Below are 6,000 nucleotides of genomic sequence, written 5' to 3'. Positions count from 1 at the left end.
TATTTTGGGCATGCAAATAAAGTGTCAGATGTATCATATTTTATGTAATTGTAAAGGCTTTTATTTAACTTTATGTACATAAAACTAACTCAGTTCTTCGGGAATAGCCTAAAAATAATTGCTGCTGCTGCTGCTCAGTCGCATAATCGTTTCCGACTCTTCATGATCTCATGCTAGGAACTAAAATAGATAAACATTAATCAATTAGGGCACAGTTTATGGTAGGTGGGCAGGAGCAAAGTTCAGAGAGAGTAAGCTTTTAACAAATGAACTTCAGTCATATCAGTGAGCAAGGAGCCTAAAGAGAGTGGACTATGTGTCTAAATTCAGTAAATCCCTCCTAAATATATTGTGGTGCTTAGGGCAGGGGTTGCGAAAGATGTCCATGGAGTTCATGTAATTAATAAAGACAAGTAGTTTTTCCAAAGCTTGACTCGATGTCCAGTTACTTTGAAAGTTATACAGAGTATGAACTCTTAAATGTCACACCCTCCAACATTTCACTGATGAAACCAGATGGCAAAAGTTTTAAGTGGGAAAGGAGGGGAGAGGCTGCAGCTGTTTGCTTTCCTCTACTGGGAAAGGCAGGATTTTGCCCCTTCTCATTTCTTCCCCTGCTGAGTTCACTGAGTGCAAAAAACTACTTTTGCGCTTTGAATTCAGACAGCATCATTTCAGGTAAACTGAGGACAAAGAAGGACACTGAAGGAAGAGAGAAACTGAGACACTTCCAAAGCAGTTGGAAAAGTTTTGTTTTTTTGGGGGGGTGGGGGGGCGTTTGAAGATTAATTGTGACTGTCCCTGCCAAACTGAGATAATTTAAAAGTACCGAATGTTTAGTATTACGGAACATAGACACCCAACAGTGATTAATTGACATCCCTGCATTATCCAGGCACATGAAGGAGGAATTAGCTGACATGGAAAATCCCAAGATTTACAAAAGATTTGGCTGACTTATTGATAGATCTGCAAATCCATATTTCCCTGGGCTTGCTATTCCTTCCTTTGTACTTAGAGATTAGGTTAGATTACTTTCCTAATGAGACAGCAAGCAAAAGCAGACAGAATCCTGTTTGATTCACTATTGATGAGACCCGATCAGAGTATCCTATGGTTGTGATCTTTCGTAAGAGGACTCTTTGTTACAGATCCCGCTTTGCTTGGCTTCTGAATTTGAAAAGAAGAGGTTATGGAATGATTCTCCTGTCACCAGAAGCCAATTTTAGTTTTTCCTTTGTCTTTGACACTATGGAAAAAATTGAGGCAGCTTGAGCTATAGTCATTGTAGAACAGAGACACCTACACATAGGGATGGAGATGGATATGGAGAGAGCTCTGCTCATTCATTCAGCAAGTTCGGAAAGTGGGGGGAAGTAAGATTCACAGGAGACTATAGTGGCATCTGGGATGAGAGATTTCAAGGATATGAATGGGTCAGGGAATAGAGCAGAATAGCTCCCATTAGACCTGCTCTCCTGCCCTTCTCCTTCTATAAGTTTACAAATAATTAAAAAGGAACAACTAGAATGGAGCACAGCAGAGGTGAAGAATTTGTGATCCTCTGAAATTTGTTGGATTGCATCTTCTATGATCATTCAACATGTTGACAAAGGATGATGGGAACTGAGATCAAGTAATGTATTTTCCCAGTTTGGGGAGTAAATAGATCAGATGGACAAAGATTCGGTGGATGAAGAAGGGCAGTGGGCTTGGGAAATTCTTGTTATGAAGAATGCATGGTTACATGTGTCCCGATCCCTATGTGCGTTTTGTGACATGTTAGTGTGTTGGCTGCAGTGTGTCAATGTGTCATGCAAACAGAACAAAAAAACCTCTGAGTCTATGTGTAATATATGTGAAATGATTAGTGTAAATGAAATATTTTCATTATATGTTTCATTATTACATGTATATGTTAGTATCTCTTTTAATAGGGGATTGGTTTAACCTTCGGTTATGGAGCCCCTGGTGGTGCAGTGGATTAAACCTCTGTGCCAGCAGGACTGATGACTTGAAGGTTGGGTTGCTGACCTGAAGGTTGCCGGTTCAATCCAACCTGAGGAGAGTGCGGATGAGCTCCCTCTATCAGCTCCAGCTCCTTGCGGGGACATGAGAGAAGCCTCCCACAAGGATGGTAAAAACTTCAAAACATCTGGTGTCCTTTGGGCACCATCCTTGCAGACAGCCAGTTTTCTCACACCAGAAGCGACTTGAAGTTTCTCAAGTTGCTTGTGACATGAAAAAAACCCTTCGGTTTGCCAGTAAAACTGAACTAACATGTCACAAAATGATGCATGCTTAAAAAGTGTGTCGCCAACATGAAATGTTTGAAAAGCTCTGATTCAGTACATTTAGTACATTTATACCTGCTGCTCTTCCACTGCAAAACTCAAAATAGCATTCATGGGGTTCCCTTCTGGCATTCACCAAACCTCAAACCTGCTTTGCTTCAGACAAATGGTTGCACTGTGTGTCCTCTAAACAAGTCCTGAGACCAAAGCTGGTGGTTTTGCAAAGCGTATTGTTTCATTTATTATAAGAGGACAGCCTTGGGGAATTTTTCTTTTGCCTGCCCTTTCTCTTTCAAGCTAATGGGGCCCACTGAAGGTACCCAGTCCTAGGCCCCGCTCCCCAAATAAAACCTTGTTCACTGCACTGATTTATTTGTCTTCTTTCTCACACTACTGTGTGAAAAGCATGCCTGTAAACCAGGCAGTCTTCTTGTTGCAAAGAGGCTGGCATAATCATGAAGAAGGAATTAGCTTCGCTGTGAAGATATTTGTGCCAGTGCCCAATTAGTCCTTCTCAGACAGTCTTTGTTCGACAGCGGAAGTAGCTACCATGAGAGAGAAAACAGTATAAACAGGCAGAGGCATAAAAGAAAGCTGTTCTGGAGCTCAAAGAAGGCAGGACATTGCCTAGAAAGAAAGAACTGGGCATCTTTTAAAAAATACTAATAAAGGAGCTGGTGCACTTTGACCAAGATGGAAACAATTCTAGATTAACTTGGGCTTTACATTTTTCCAAAAATGGAGTATCAAACTTTTCTTGTTCCCAGGTGCAACTTCAAGGACTTGACAACTACAGTCATCCTTCCACATTTGTGGCTTTGACTTTTGAGGATTTGGTTATTCATGAATTCAATTTAAATTGTACTGTCTAGGAATCGCTTAAGGAGCCCCGGTGGCGCAGCAGATTAAACCGCTGAGCTGCTGAACTTGCTGACCGAAAGATCGGCGGTTTGAATTTGGGCAGCAGAGTGAGCTCCCACTTTTAGCCCTAGCTTCTTCCAAGCTGTTGTTATTTATGTGTTGGGTTGCTTCCGACACTTCGTGACCTCATGGACCAGTCTACGCCAGAGCTCCCTGTCTGCCTTCGACAGCCCCAGTTCCTTCAAGGTCAAGCCAGTCCCTTCAAGGATAACATCCATCCATCTTGCCCTTGGTCGGACCCTCTTCCTTTTTCCTTCCATTTTCCCCAGAATCATTATCTTCTCCAAGCTTTCCTGTCTTCTCATTATGTGGCCAAAGTACTTCATCATTGCCTCCAATATCCTTCCCTCCAGTGAGCAGTCTGGCATTATTTCCTGGAGTATGGACTGGCTGGATCTTCTTGCGATCCAAGGCACTCTCAGAATCTTCCTCCAACACCACAGTTCAAAAGCATCTATCTTCCTTCGCTCAGCCTTCCTCATGGTCCAGCTTTCACATCCATAAGTTACTACGGGGAATACCATTGCTTTAACTATGGGGACCTTTGTTGCCAGTGTGATGTCTCTACTCTTCACTATTTTATCAAGATTGGTCATTGCTCTCCTCCCAAGAAGTAAGCATCTTCTGATTTCCTAGTTGCAGTCTGCATCAGCAGAAATCTTTGCGCCTAAAATACAAAGTCTGTCACTGCCTCCACATCTTTTCCCCTCCATTTGCCAGTTATCAATCAGTCTGGTTGCCATAATCTTGGTTTTCTTAATGTTTAACTGCAACCCACCTTTTGGACTTTCTTCTTTTACCTTGGTTAGAAGGCTCCTCAGCTCCTCCTCACTTTCAGCCATCAGAGTGGTATCATTTGCATATCTAAGGTTATTAATGTTTCTTCCAGCAATTTTAACTTCAGCCTTGGATTCCTCAGGCCCCACACGTTGCATGATGTGTTCTGCATACAAATTGAATAGGTAGGGTGAGAGTATACAGCCCTGCCTGTATACAGCCCTTTCCCAATCTTGAACCAGTCTGTTGTTCCGTGGTCTATCCTTACTGTTGCTACTTGGTCAGAAGATGGACACGCTGACTTGTTAATAATAATAATAATAATAATAATAATTTTATTTTTATGCCCCGCCCCATCTCCCCGAAGGGACTCGGAGCGGCTTACATGGGGCCAAGTCCAGTCCACAACAATAAAACAAAGCAATAAAACAGATAATAACAATAAAAACAAGTCATATCTCCATACCACCAAGAACTTGCCACAATTTATTGTGCTCCACACAGTCAAAGGCGGTTTGCCAATCTAGCAGTTTGAAAACATGCAAATGTGAGTAGATCAATAGGTACTGCTCCAGCAGGAAGATAGCACGGCATGCAGTCATGCTGGCGACATGAACTAGGAGGTGTCTGCGGACAACGCCGCCTCTTCGGCTTAGAAATGGAGATTTCCACCAACCCCCAGAGTCGGACACGACTGGACTTAACTTCAGGGGAAAACCTTTACCTTTACTTAGGAATCTCTGGAGCCTCATTTGAGACACTATGATGAACATTTGAAGCCTAAAATGTCAGTTTTTTAAGACCTGCTGAAACTGAAGGCCACCTGACTGTGAACGTTCCAGGACAGAGATCAGGATCTCACCAGAGTGTTGTTCTGTTAACAATCAGGGCCCGCTAACACCTCCCAACAAAGGATTCCCCCAGGTTGGAATCAGCCAGGCTTTGAAGCTGCAAGGCTTTTCAATGCTAACCAAGGTGATTAATTGAAACGTTAACACTTGTCACCAGATATATAAACCTCACTTGCCTAGTTTCCAACAGACCTCACAACATCTGAGGTATGCCTGCCATAGATGTGGGCAAAACGTCAGGAGAGAATGCTTCCTGAACATGGCCATACAGCCCGGAAAACTGGGTTGTTCTATGTCTTTCGGGCTGGGTGGCCATGTTCCAGAAATATTCTCTCCTGACGTTTCGCCCACATCTATAGCAGGCATCCTCAGAGGTTGTGAGGTATGGAAAAACTAAGCAAGGACTATTTATATATACAGTAGAGTCTCACTTATCCAACACCCGCTTATCCAAGCTTCTGGATTATCCAAGCCATTTTTGTAGTCAATGTTTTCAATATATCATGATATTTTGGTGCTAAATTCGTAAATACAGTAATTACAACATAACATTACTGCGTATTAAACTACTTTTTCTGTCAAATTTGTTGTTAAACATGATGTTTTGGTGCTTAATTTGTAAAATCATAACCTAATTTGATGTTTAATGGGCTTTTCCTTAATCTCTCCTTATTATCCAAGATATTTGCTTATCCAAGCTTCTGCTGGCCCGTTTAGCTTGGATAAGTGAGACTCTACTGTATATTTTCCCATTTAGACTGTCAATTTGTAAGGGACACTGGAAATCTATGAAATTTAGATTCACATAAATTTGAATGTTCAGTCCCAGATGTTGCTGGACTTTGACCTCCCAAGAACACTAGCAACATATGGTTAGGGATTCTGTGGGAAGGGATATGGCATTGGTTAGGGATATCTGTGGGAAGTCCAGCCCGGAAAACTCACAGCAACTCACTATCATTCGGCTTGAATTGAAATCCTAGGATCTGCTATTTGGTGAGCACTGGCTCCCCCTGGCGGAACGTTGTGAACACTTCTCCTTAAATTGCCAATGGGATGGGTGAATGTGCTTCTTTCATTCTCCATAGGGTCATGCATGAAACCCGCTGGTTGATCTTGTGTGCGTGGCTCTAATTTTTCTATCTCTATGGGCGAGC

This window comes from Anolis carolinensis, chromosome 6, assembly GCF_035594765.1.
Source record: "Anolis carolinensis isolate JA03-04 chromosome 6, rAnoCar3.1.pri, whole genome shotgun sequence".
Taxonomy (NCBI): Eukaryota; Metazoa; Chordata; class Lepidosauria; order Squamata; family Dactyloidae; genus Anolis; species Anolis carolinensis.
This window is presented reverse-complemented; position numbering follows the sequence as displayed.